We start from the raw sequence: 13,613 nt of genomic DNA, 5'->3' as shown, positions 1-13,613 counted from the left end.
AGTTGTTACAGGATGCAAACATGTTTTATACTGCTTTGAAGTCTGGGACAACATCATAAGAGGCATAACTGATCTCACCGTAGTCCCATGAAGACTCAAGATGAGTGTTTTCACGACTGCCATCTTGGTGTTTTGAAATCAGGCATGATGAATGAAGGGAAGAACTGTCTGTTAAGGTTCTCAGTCGTTCAGGTCATCGTAGTCTAAGGAGCTTGGAAAGAAAAGCATCTGGACTTCTTTAAGTTTCTTGAAGAGCGTTTCACCTCTCATTCAAGAAGCTTCTTCAGTTCTCTGAAGAAATTCTGAACTGAAGAAGCTTCTCAGATGAGAGGTGAAACATCTTCAAGAAACTTAAAGAAGTCCAGATGCTTTTCTTTCCAAGCTCCTTAGACTGTAGTTAAACTTCACACACTGGACTTGTCAGTCACACGTCCTTCGCCAGTAGGCATTCCCAGAATGATCTTTCCCCTTCTGACGCTTAGAATGACCAAATATGTGCAAAATGGACAATTCAACATGCCACCATGTCAGTCTTTTATTAAATATGACATGAAACAAATGACTGAGCCATTAAATTTGTCACAAAGGTGTTCACCTAATTCCAGGCAAATGGAATAGACTTCTATGGGACCATAAGTCTCTTTGCACTTTGACATTTGTTTTACTTTTCAGATCTGTAACCTATAACTTTTATACTGTATGTGTTTTGATCATAGGAGTCTACGGGGACTTACTTACTTTTAGCACGTTTAGCAGTTGATGTTGGCTTCTTTTTCAGTACTGGAGCTTCCTGCTCATTGAAGACTTTTCTAAAAGGAAATGCTTAATCCAAAATGGCGTTTTAAGGGCTTGGATTAATGTCAATACAGCAAATATTCTTTCTTATGTTAAAAGAACATGGATCTCTGTCAGTGATAACTTCTGACTTTATAACTCAAATTTTAAGAGAGAGCTTCACTGCTAAGCTCTCATCTGTGTGGGTGTCACGGTTCGCTTGAGGACTCACACGCAGGACTCAGAGGCACAGTCAGTATTTATTACAGTTCCACCAGGTGTATATACAAACAGTGCAGGGGATAGTGCTATATACAAAGCGGTGACAGGGAAAAGGCTCCGGGGAAATCCAGGTAGGGAAAAGACACTTGCTCCTCTTCTGACTCTCTCTCCAAACACTCACACAAAAAGGGAATCCGCTCGGGGAATGCAGAGTCGGGTCCAGGGCATCTATGTACAGAAGGAAACACACGTTAGAGGTTTTGCACAGGGAAGCAAAAGAGAACTTGCTCAGAGCCGGGCTGCACTGACGCGAGTCACACACAACGATCCAGCGATGAGTAGAAGCCACTCCCTGGCTTAAATGCTGGCTGCACTGATGAGGCCCAGGTGTTTCCTCTTCAGAGGGGCGTGGGCCGAGGGCGTGAACCCACCATGAGTTCCGCCCTGGCGAGAGAGCGAGAGAGAGAGCAAGAGAGAGAGAGAGAGCAAGAGAGAGAACACTACTAGTCAGCGGCCTGCTGATCCCCTGGCCGTGACAGTGGGGTTCAAATCCCTTATTCAGATTAAGATTTTATGTGACATTACATTGGCAAAAATTAAATGTACTTGAATAATGTGAGTATTGGAGTAAGTACTTGAGTAATTTTTGAATAACTTTAATTTTGTAATGTGCATATTTTATGAATAATGATGTTTCAATACTTTAATCTACTGAATAAGTAAGAATTAGACTTAATAATCTTTTTACTTTAAAAAGGGAAATTGTGTACAATCTTTTATTCTCCAAAATGCACATAATAAAAATGTTTTGGGGAATGTATATGCTTTTTAAAAACCAATTGCTTCTTACCTGATGCATGCTATAACTTTCAGCAAAACTGAACTAAAATTTGTTAACAAGCTTACCAAATAAGAAATGTTTTGTGAATTTTCTTTGCAGAGCGACTGGAAAGCCGGCTGTTATCAAAGCCCACGTGCCCTAAAAAGGAGGGCGCGCTGGCCAGTAATGAGTTCATCACTAAGTTTAAGATAAGAGTTGATCAGAATAGAGGCGATGATGAAAGTCTGGAGCATCAGTTGGAGGCTGCCAACCTGTCTGATGAATCGTTCGAGGCCCAGACAGAAGTCAACGGACAAATATGATCACAGACATTTTAAAAACGCGAGTTGAGAGTTAAGGGGGAAAAATATTGTAATAAGTATATATTTGAATTGCACACTAAGATATAAAGTGATGGCAGCGAGCACAGTGTTGCAGGATTTAATTAAAAACACATCTGACTAAGACCAACTGAAATTTAGAGTTGTGTATAATAAAGTTTATTCATGATTAATAAAACAAATCTGTAATATTTTTCTTTCTCTTTTGTCCATTTGAATCTCGCTACAGCTTAAATAAAAGAAAAGAATGTGTTTTGAATAAATCAAACTCTATTCTCTCTTTTTCTTTCTTTCTTTTTTTCTTGGTGGGTTTTCTTTTGCAATCAAACGCAACATTATACAATTATATAGTATAGTAAGAAATATCCTTTAACTTAATTTAGTATTTGTTTTTTAATTTTTGTTTTTATTGTTTCCCCTTCAGTTTTGTGCTTATAACATGTTCTAATCTGACATATTATGCAGTAAATTATTTTTGCAATAACTTAACAGGCCATTGTGGGAGCCAACATTCACTTATCAAAGACATATTTGTATATTCTGTGGGCTGCTTTATGGTTGTGTCATTTAGAAACATAAGCCACAACAGACTTCCACCGGAGAGTACTTAAAAATGTATTTTTATGTAAAGATATTTTAATTAACTACTATATTAAGAGAGAACCTATTGTTACATGGATTAATTGTACAAACTGTAGAGAAATAAGTTTAAGCGTGCAACTTTTTATTCATTTTTAACTGTATTAATGTTTTTATGTTGATACAGCCGCCTCATATCTGTTTCCTCAGTGTTTTTTAAACCATGTACTCCATCTATGAGTAAGAACATGAATAAATTCCTTTCCAAATTTGTAGTTCTTTTTTCCAACTGTTTTTAGTATATATGTAACATTTCTTTACACACAAATGCAGGTATTCTTTTGCACCAAGACGTTAAAGAAATGCTAAGAAAAAATGAAAATACTACGTTGCAACCTGTGTGTGTGTGTGTGTGTGTATATCTGTATCTATATAGATATAGATATATATGTGTATTCGTACCCTTTTTTCATCATCTAGTTTCCTGTGCCAGATCTTCTACTGATCCACTGAGGCAGACATGTAAAAAAACATGAACTAAAGCATATTTCTGTATATAAACAGGACTTTAAATCTTTATCAACAGCTACTTTAGAGGAAATTCTTCAATAAACTGCAACCAAAGGCTCAACTCAGAGGACAAAATCCAACCTGTTATAAATAGTGTGACAGCAAACTTTCTCTTGTGTAAAGTTACAAATAGGAGTAATTATCCACAGGAGCTTTTATACATAATGAAGTTATAATTTGTCCTGTAGAAATTGTACATTTAAGCTATATAGTTCCCCCTGTGATAACTCTGCTATGAATGCCTCTTATTAACTTTTATGCTTTTACAACCCACTATGAGCAAACACTCAGCAACAGTGGGAAGGAAAAACTCCCTTCTTGAAGGAAAAAACCTCTGGTAGAACCAGGAAATCTGTCTAAACTAGTTGGGGGTTAGAGCAACAGATGCAAGTCTTCAGATCATTTGCAGTGTGACTGTCTTTGTGCACACTTTAACCTGATTCAGTTTTCTTATTTGTCAAAATGCACCATGGGTAAAAAAAAACAAAACAAAAAAACAAAACAAAATAGTAATGAAGGAGAATCCTCAGCAAAGATGAATTAAACAAGTTTTATTTTGATCAAATTTTACTTTAAGTAAAACACATCTTTATTTGATGAACAAATTTGCTGCAAAACTTGGGTCTCCCTGGACTTGTATGAAAACCATATCAGGGTTTCAAAATCCCCAGAGCAGCAGTCAGATCATTGTAGACGGTTTTAAGTCAGACAGAGATTTGAATATGCTTTATGCTCGTTTTAGTTCTTCTGAACTGAAACAGAAACTGAAAGATACTCAACACTTCATCACTGAACTCAGCGATGTCCAAAAGGCCTTTCATACAGTTAATGTGAACAAGAGCCAGGGCCCTGATAACATTAGTGCCGCCTAATTAAATCTTGCGATAAAGAACTCAGTCCTAAATTTCAGGTTATTTTTAATAAATCCTTTCAAATACAAAATGTGCCCTCGCTTTGGAAGGAAGCTGTCGTTGTTCATGTCCCTAAATCTAGTCGTCCAAACGTCCTGAATGACTTCAGGCCTGTTGCCTCACCTGAGTTGTCATGAAAGTCTTTGAAAAAATCATCAGAAATGTGATTATGGAAGAGATTGAATATCAGCTGGATCCAATGCAATTTGCGTACAGGCCCAACAGAGGAGTGCAGGACGTGCTTTTGAGTCGACTAAATCTGATTCTTAAACATGCAGAGAGTAAAGGGACTTTTGCAAGACTTCTTTTCATTGATTTTTCTTATGCTTTTAATACAATACAGCCCCATATTTTAATTAAAAGACTTTTAGAAGAGTTTGAAATCAGGAAAAACCTGGTTTGCTGGATTTTAGATCTTTTAACTGACAGGTCACAAAGAGTGAGAATAAATGGGGTTCTGTCTGACCCAGTGTTCTCCTCCACAGCTTCTCCTCCAGGGTGTCTCTTATCGCCCTTATTATTCATTCTCTTTACAAACATGTGTCAGAGCAGATATGAAAACAGGGCCATCATTAAATCTACAGATGACTTTGTTATTGTCAGCTTACTGAAAGAGGGTGAAACTCACCACGGTCCAATCATTGATGACTTTGTTCAGTGGTGGGAGGAGTCTTATCTCCAATTGAACATATCTAAAACTAAAGATATGGTTATTGATTTTAGGAAACAACAAAATGGGCACAGAGTCACTTTAATTAAAGGTCAGAAAATAGAGCAAGTGCAATCATATAAATATCTTGGGACCATAATCAATGAAAAACTGAACTTTTATTGCAAATCGGTCTGTAAAAAGGGTCACCAGTGCCTTTACTGCCTCAGGAAACTTGCTCATTTCCACATTGAGCGAAAGATTTTAACTTTGTTTTCTTGTTCTTTTATTGAGTCTGTTTTATCTTTTTGTTTGGTGGCATGGTTCAGTCAGACCTCTGTCACAGAGAAAAATTGACTGAATTAGTTAGTGAGATGGTCCAGTCGTCTGATAGATGAGTCACAGGCCTGTTTAGACTCCCTGTACTCTAAACAGGTACCACAGATGGCTTAATCAAACCTTAAAAATGGTTCCCATCCTCTACGGGGTGGATTTAGCTTCTTTCTTCAGGACGGAGGTTTCTAGTTCCAAGATGCAGGACAAAGCATTATAAAAACAGCTTTGTCCCTGCTGCTGTCACTGAACTCAATAAGAATTGTTTTTGATTTGATTCATTTTGTTTAATTACCAAATATGTGTTTTGTCAGGTTTCATTAGGTGTGTGTGTTTGTGAAGGGAGGCCAAATGCTATCATTGTTCTGTAAAGCAAATTCACCTGTGGGTATAAATAAAGTAACCTTAACTTAAAGCTTATAGGAGGTTGTGAGGTCACTGCCTCCACCTGATTATGTAATTAACCAGCAGACTGGTACGTTTATATATAATATACTATAAGTTATATCATTATAATTATGTGTATATCATATTTCTTATGTACATTTTAGACCTGGGAGCAGAAATGCTGATGAACTGGTTTTTATTCAGGAACAGGCAGAGCGTCCTCTCTTCCTGGCTCCATGTCTATAATTATGTCACACACTGATTCGTTCTCACAAAATCACCAAAACACAGCACAAATCCCACCAATGATTCAATTCCTTATAAATCATTGAATCAGATACTGAAGCAGTGACGTGCTGAATGAAGCTTCAGACGTCATTGATCACGTGACTCTGTTCAGACAAACCAAGCCTCAGCACAGCGTTTCTGAAGCAGTGTGTTGATTTTTTGACACATGCCGGAGCTTCAGCTTCAAACGGGCCGTCACCGTCAGAGTTGCTGGAACCATGTCCCACTACTGGGCTACTCTGTTTATATCCTCCACATTTCAAACACACAAGCTGGTGGAGCCCTCCAAGAAGCTCCAGGAGAACATCTGCTCTCGTCATGATGAGGTGATGAAGATGTTCTGCCGTACTGATCAGCAGAGTATCTGTTATCTCTGCCCTGTGGATGAACATAAAGGCCACGACACAGTCTCAGCTGCAGCAGAAAGGACTGAGAGGCAGAGAGAGCTGGAGGTGAGTCGACAAAACATCCAGCAGAGAATCCAGGACAGAGAGAAAGATGTGAAGCTGCTTCAACAGGAGGTGGAGGCCATCAATCAGTCTGCTGATCAAACAGTGGAGCACAGTGAGAAGATCTTCACTGAGCTGATCCATCTCATCCAGAAAAGAAGCTCTGATGTGAAGCAGCAGATCAGATCCCAGCAGGAAACTGAAGTGAGTCGAGTCAAAGAGCTTCAGGAGAAGCTGGAGCAGGAGATCACTGAGCTGAAGAGGAAAGATGCTGAGCTGAAGCAGCTCTCACACACAGAGGATCACATCCAGTTTCTACACAACTACCCCTCACTGTCAGCACTCAGTGAGTCTACAGACTCATCCAGCATCAATATCCGTCCTCTGAGCTACTTTGAGGATGTGACAGCAGCTGTGTCAGAGGTCAGAGATAAACTACAGGACATTCTGAGAGAGGAATGGACAAACATCTCACTGACAGTCACTGAAGTGGATGTTTTACTGTCAGATCCACCAGTAGCCAAAGACCAGAGCTGGATTCTTAAAATATTCATGTGAAATCACACTGGATCCAAACACAGCATTCAACTGGCTGTTATTATCAGAGGGGAACAGAAAAGTAACAGCAATGAAACAACAACAGTCTTATTCTGATCATCCAGACAGATTCACTGGATCGTGGCAGATCCTGAGTAGAGAGAGTCTGACTGGACGTTGTTACTGGGAGGTGGAGTGGAGAGGGGGAGGAGTTTATGTAGCAGTCGCATACAAGAATATCAGCAGAAAAGGAGGGGGTAATGAATGTTTATTTGGACATAATGACAAATCTTGGTCATTAGATTGTAACAACTACAGTTATACATTTATGTACAACAACATCCGAACTCCTGTCTCAGGTCCTCGTTCCTCCAGAGTAGGAGTGTACCTGGATCACAGAGCAGGTATTTTGTCCTTCTACAGCGTCTCTGAAACCATGACTCTCCTCCACAGAGTCCAGACCACATTCACTCAGCCGCTCTATGCTGGACTTTTGTTTTATGATTATGGAGTCACTGCTGAGTTGATTAAAGTGAAATAGACTGAAGTCTTTCATATTGTGGGTTTAAATCTGTGTTTTAGTTTCATTTTATTTTCTCTCCATCATTTCTGCACAGAGATCAGCTGTCAGTCAAACATTATGGGTGGTACCTCCACATCTTCTAGTTGTTCTCTTGATGTTTCTGAGTTTTTAAAGGAGATCTTTCCTGTGACTGTTTATGGAGGCTATCACTGCTCATCATCATTTTGATTTACTAAAATATTTCTCCACATGAAAATGTAAACTTCTCTATCCTCTAAATGTTTCTGGAATATTTGTATTGAAAAATGTCGACATTTCTCTTCATGAGTATGGCAGACCATGTGTGTGTGTTTGTGTTTGTTTTTGTCAAAATCATCAAACAAATGAGGAAAAACTGTGATTTTAATGAATGAATTCATATATTGTGTTGATGTTTTATTGTGTGAATAAACTGGAAGGTTTGACTATAAATCAAACTTTGAACAAAGTCTTTTCTTCTGTCTTCATTCCAGGATCTCACTCAAATCTGATGCAGAAAATATGAAACTAATCTGAGAGAATAACTGAAGCAGTTTTCCTCCTGAAGCATCACAAAGTTCAGAGTTCATGTTTAGAGCAGAAGATTCAGCAGTCGCTCTGTGACCTTTCAACTTTCTTCACTAAAACAGCTTCATTACAGAGAAACAAGTCACATTTTCTTCATGTTCTTAAGTCCTTTCAGATGTTTTTAATGGTCCTTGAATGCAGCATCAGTGTCGCAGGTTTAAAAGGTCACTTTCTGTTGTGTTCAAAGATTTCCTTCAGATATGGTTTTTAATCAGTAAAGCCAGTGATACAGCAGTGTCATTAGCTGTGTTATTGGCACCAGGCTGTGTTTATGTATGTATTTAATTCTGTCTGAGGATGTCTTCAGCATGAAATGATCATTTGCTCAGCTGCTGTGTCTCAAACGACTCCTACAGTCTTTGCTTATGTGACCAACTTTTAAACAACCAAAACAAATTCCCCTTTCCTTGATAAAAGTCAGCTTATCTCGATGCATTTTAGCTTTAAACTTCTTACAATTCTCTAGTAAATGACTGCTGTGTGAACAAAACAAAAAATTATGCAGAACAGTGGAATTTGTTCTGCTTCCAGTTGATTGAGTTTTGACTCCTGGAACCGTACTGACATTAGTGGCAAAACTACTTCCCTTTTTTCTTTGCTTGGTGGAACTTGAAACTTTAAAGCTGCTTCCAGATTGTGAGTCTTGGATGTTGCCAAACACTGGATCTTATGCTACTTTCACCTGTTTTATTATGAAGGCAACCAGATCAGTGAACACTGCTCTGTGACCATTTTGTTCCTGCAGTTCATAGGCAACAACTCTCCATTTTTCCCTCAATTTGTATGGAAGTTTCATAACAATCATTCTCATATTTGAGGGCAAATCCAACTCCTTCATATAAACAACTTGCTGTGTTAGATTCGAACATCCTTGAAGAAAAAGAGAGAATGACTGTAGACCTTTCACATCCTCACTTTTAATAGGTGCCCAACTCACAATCCTCTCCATCTATGCAGAGGCAATTTTATTTCCGTTCCCAAAATGTTCTTCAAGAAGATATTTGTCTGTGGAATAGCCCTGCTCAGGAGGTAAATGCTGACAACTATGCACCAAGTCTTTAGGCTGCCCCCTAGTGAACTGCTCTAAAAAATGCAAACAGTCGCTCCAGTTATCAGTTTTAGCTTCCACTCCATTTTCAAAGGCATTCATAAATGATCTGTACTGTAAAGGGTCTCCATCAAACATAGGGATGTTTCTAGCTGGAAGGACAGAAGATAAGTTTTGTTTTACAAGCAAAGTAGTGATGTCATTTTGTTTTTGCATAATATTGACAATCTCCTTCGTGCAATTCTCAGTCAAAGTAGGAGACTGAGGCTGTGTTTGCTGCGTCACTTGAGCTGAATCATCAACTTTTACCATCACCTCATCCACCTGATGTTGGTTTTGACTTTGTCTAGGTATGATTACTTGTGATTCAGATGCAGAATTTGTACCAGAGTAATCTCTTTCTGCCGGAACAAATGTATCAGCACAAGGATTTAAATTAGGCGCTTCTTGTACGTGCCCTCTTTCAAAATAAGAGTTCATTCCATCAGAACGCTCAGAGCTACAAACTGAGTTTATTTTTAAGACACGAAGCTTTGCCTTAGTTGCTGCCAACTCTGTTTCCAAGGATAATTTCTCCTTTTCTTTTCTCAGTTTTTCCTCTTGCGCTTCAATAGAATGTTTTTCTTTAATGCAGCGAGTCGCTCCATGAGCGCTGCCTTGTCAGCCGCAGCTTTAATGCGTGCGGAAGATGTTGATGAAATTCGACTTTGCTGTGACAATGTTTTCGAAGGTGGCTTTACACTTGAGATATTAGAGACACTGTCTTCAGGATTTATTTCATCCAAACTTTCAACAGCTTGATCATTAAGAGCAGTATTGCTTTGTTCAGTATACGGCTCGCCTGCTTGCTGCAACCAAACCTTTACTTTGTCCATAAAAACAGAGAATGCTGTCACCTTAGACTGAAAATGTGCGCTTTGCCTTTTCACTTCATCTTCTGGCAGTGGCAAACTTAAAAAGGATTCTTGCAAAGCGTTTGCATCTTGATAGCATTTAATAAACTTCCCAAATTCAGAAGACACTTCCTTAACCTTCTCATGTGAGGTCATTAAAGCAGAAATTTTCCCCATGTACTTAGATGCTTGCTTACACATTGAACTCCGCTTTTCTTGGCATGTCTTTATATACAAATCCAAACCTTTTGGCGTAAATTTGATGCTTCTTTTCTCTGCTTGCATCTGAGTGTCATCCTCTTGTTTACTCTCTTGTTTACTCTTAATATCCGACATTTTTATTGTCCTCTTGGATTATTTCAAACATTATAAAGATGCACAGCACACTGAGAATCCATAGCATAAAGCGCAAACATGATTGCAGTGAACAAACATTTCCACAGAGGGCGTTGGCATGTTTCAATTAGTGATCCTATTATGCACAAATTTAGTACATCAAAACTCAGTTCATCAGTCTTTGTAGTGAAATAATGTCTTTAAACTCCAATAGCTTCACCGTTTTCCTTTACGGCTTAAACAATATTATCACTCACCAGCTTTGATGAACGAGTGACATGTTGATCCAGGCTTCAACATCAAATCCGTCTGGAGTACTTACAGACGATCCAGTAACTTTTATTCGAGTTCGACGGTGATCCTTGAAATCCATATATCCAACATATCCATTAATGAAGGATTATTCCTTTGTCCACGGGCAGGTTTTTTACTTTTTGTAGTGGCAATTCCTTTTGTTTGACAAACCAAACATCCCACAGTTAAAGGTCCACAAGCCACTGCTGCACTGAGATAATATTTCGTACGCAGGCAAAAGAAGTCCACTGTCCAAACTTTAAAGTTGCGTTTTTATGGTTTATTTTATCCAGTTTGGCAAGCAATAACAAGATCCATTTTTAGTTACTTCCTGCTGCTTCTCCTGCTCTAGTAAAAAACCATAGGCTCACCCCAGTGCATGCTGGTCCTATACCAGTGTCTTTATTTATAGAAACAAAATGGCCCTACAGCTTTTACTGACTAATTTAACAAAGTAACATCAAACAAACAAAACATTGAAAGAAATATTAACCTACAAATAAACTTGTAAATAAACCCCAAAATATAAGTAAACTAACAACAAACTTTAACTAATTTCAAAATAATAAAAAATAAGAACAAATAGCTCCAACAGAAGTTATTGCTGCAGACTGAAGGTTCTGTAAACTACTCAGTCATAGAATGATTACGATATTGAACTAAAACAAATGCCTGAATCCTAAATTATGGATATCCTATTGTGGTGATCTGAAATGTAACACTAAATGTGATTAAAACACTAAAACTCTGGACTCCGGGGCTGAACGACCGCGGGGATCACCAGCCCGAGGAAAACACAAAATACACATGACTCCGTGAGAAAGACAATTCATTCTTGAATGAAGACGTTGATCAGACACATTTAAAATGTAGCCAATTGTGTTTATTATTAAATTATTAAGGAAATAGAAAAGCGGGGGAATAGAAAAGGGGGGAGGGGTGGGGGGTAAAGAAGAGGGTAAAGGAAAGGGATAGAAAGGAGGAAAGAGATAGAGGAGAGAGAACCCCAACTATGCCCTCTGAGCAAGCACTGGGTGCGACAGTGGATAGGAACAACTCCCTTTAAAGGAAGAAACCTATGACAGAACCAGGCTCTAGAGGGGGCAGTCAACTGTCGGGACTGGTTGGGGGGTGAGGGTGAAAGAGAAAGGGGGGGTGGGGGGGGGAGATGGGACAGGTGTTAGGAGTTAAGGTGAAAATTACGATGCAACGGTGGAGGAGGAAGACGGGGTGACATCAGCAGAAGGAAAAGTAGAAAAAGTAGAAAAAGCAGGAGTGCTCTTTCTCCAGAAGAAGCGGAAGCGTTTTTTCTTCTTTTCCATCATCTTTTCCACGAGCACTTTTTTCTCTAGGATGAGGGTTCGTAACTCATCAATTGTTTGTGTATTTTCCTTCTCGAGTTTCCTGCATGTTGTCTCCACTTCTTCTAATTTGGCTTGTTTTTCTTCGAGCCTTTCTTTCAGTTCTTTACATTTGGCCTCCTGCATAAGCTTTGCCTCGTGCATCTCTGTATAACTGTGTTGTAATTTGTTGTGTGCGTCTTGTAGCTGCTGACTTCTCTCGAGTTCTTGAAGTGTACACTGCAGGTCTTTGCTTGTTTTCTCTAGTTGCTGCTTTAACATCTGCACCTCAGTGTTTTTGCACTTCAAGTTGTTGGAAAGTTTCTCCAGTTCTGTGTTTTTTCTCAGCATGTCACTGAGCTTACTCTGCATCTCTGAGCATTGTTTTTGCACTTTTTTCTTTTCCCCCTCCAGCTCAGTTGTTTTGGAGTTCAGTTTGTTATAACGGTCTTGCAGTTGTTGGTTTTTCCTCTCAAAGTTCTGGAGAATTTGTTTATCTTTTTTCTGCTTTATTTCCCGTTGTTCTTTGTCTTGAAGCAGCTCTTGATATTTGTGCAGCGTTTCATCAAGCTTTACCTGCTGCGCTCCGTATTTTTCCTGCATGCCTCTCTGGTTTATGTCCAGTTTTTCTTTCTCTTCAAGGATTTCTTTATTTTTTTGCAGAGCTTCATCAAGCATTACTTGCAAACCTTGGTTGTGTTTCTTGATGTTCTGAAGCTCACAATCCAGATCTTTCTGTTTCGTGTCATGCTGTTCTTTGTCTTGTAGGAAATCCTTATTTCTTTGCACTGTTTTATCAAGCTTTATTTTCAGCGCGGTGTATTTTTCCTCCACGCCTTCAAGCTTGGAGTCCGTTTCTTTCTGTTTAATTTCTAGTTGCTTTTTTTCTTGAAGCAACTCTTTATTTTTGTTCAGTGTTTTTTCAAGCTTTGCCTGAAGTCCTTTGTGCTTTTCCTCCATGCCTTGCAGTTTGCGCTGCTTTATGTCCATTTGTTCTTTTTCTTGGAGGAGTTCTTGATTTTTTTGCAGAGCTTCATCAAGCTTTATTTGCAAGGCTTCCTTGTGTTTCTCGCTGTCCTGAAGCTTGCAATCCATATCTTCCTTTTTCATGGTCTGTTGCGCTTTCTTTTGAAGAAACTCAACCCTTCCTTTCAGCACTTTTTGATTTATCTCAGTGCCTTGGAGTTTTATGACCAGTTGTTTCTTCTCTTGGAGGAGTTCTTGATTTTTTTGCAGAGCTTCATCCAGCTTTACTTGCAGCTCCTGAATCTTTTTTTCCCTCTCTTTCTCGTTTTTCTTCTGTTGGAGGATTTCTTCTGTTGGTTTTTCTTGTACTTTATTAAGCTTTGCTTGGAGCTCAAAGTTCCTCCCCCGCATATCTAGGAGTTCCATTTCTTTCTCCTTTTGAATATCCTCCTTATCAAGAAGCTGTTTGAACAGTCTATCTACTTCGGCGGTCCTTCTCTCACAGTGCTCTCTCAGTTTGATAATCTCCGCTCGTTGTTTAAAAAAACTTTCCCAGATGTAACTGGTGTACTCTGGCTGGGGCGGGTGTCGCGTATTGTGATTGCTCATGAGATTTTGCTCATGCATTTCTTCCGAGCACATCTTCTGCAGTTGAGTATCGTCTTCTCGATTGCAAAGAGGAGCGCTGGGCTTTACGTTTTCTCTTTTTTTCTGTTTTCTTGGAGACATGTTGGAATCTGTTAACAG

General features: G+C 39.0%; 2 pseudogenes; one reads left to right on the top strand and one right to left on the bottom strand.

Annotated features, from left to right (window-relative positions):
* Positions 1–6,092: 6,092 nt before the first annotated feature.
* On the top strand, positions 6,093–7,849 carry LOC146368849 (tripartite motif-containing protein 16-like; annotated as a pseudogene).
* A 1,089-nt stretch (positions 7,850–8,938) lies between these two features.
* Positions 8,939–10,529, bottom strand: LOC146368848 (uncharacterized; annotated as a pseudogene).
* Between the last annotated feature and the right edge of the window lie 3,084 nt (positions 10,530–13,613).

The sequence above is a fragment of the Perissodus microlepis genome, chromosome 18 (genome assembly GCF_051167445.1).
Source record: "Perissodus microlepis isolate ML-2025 ecotype Zambia chromosome 18, ASM5116744v1, whole genome shotgun sequence".
Classification (NCBI taxonomy): Eukaryota; Metazoa; Chordata; class Actinopteri; order Cichliformes; family Cichlidae; genus Perissodus; species Perissodus microlepis.
Note: the sequence above shows the minus strand (reverse complement) of the source record. Positions and strands in the feature narration are given on the sequence as shown.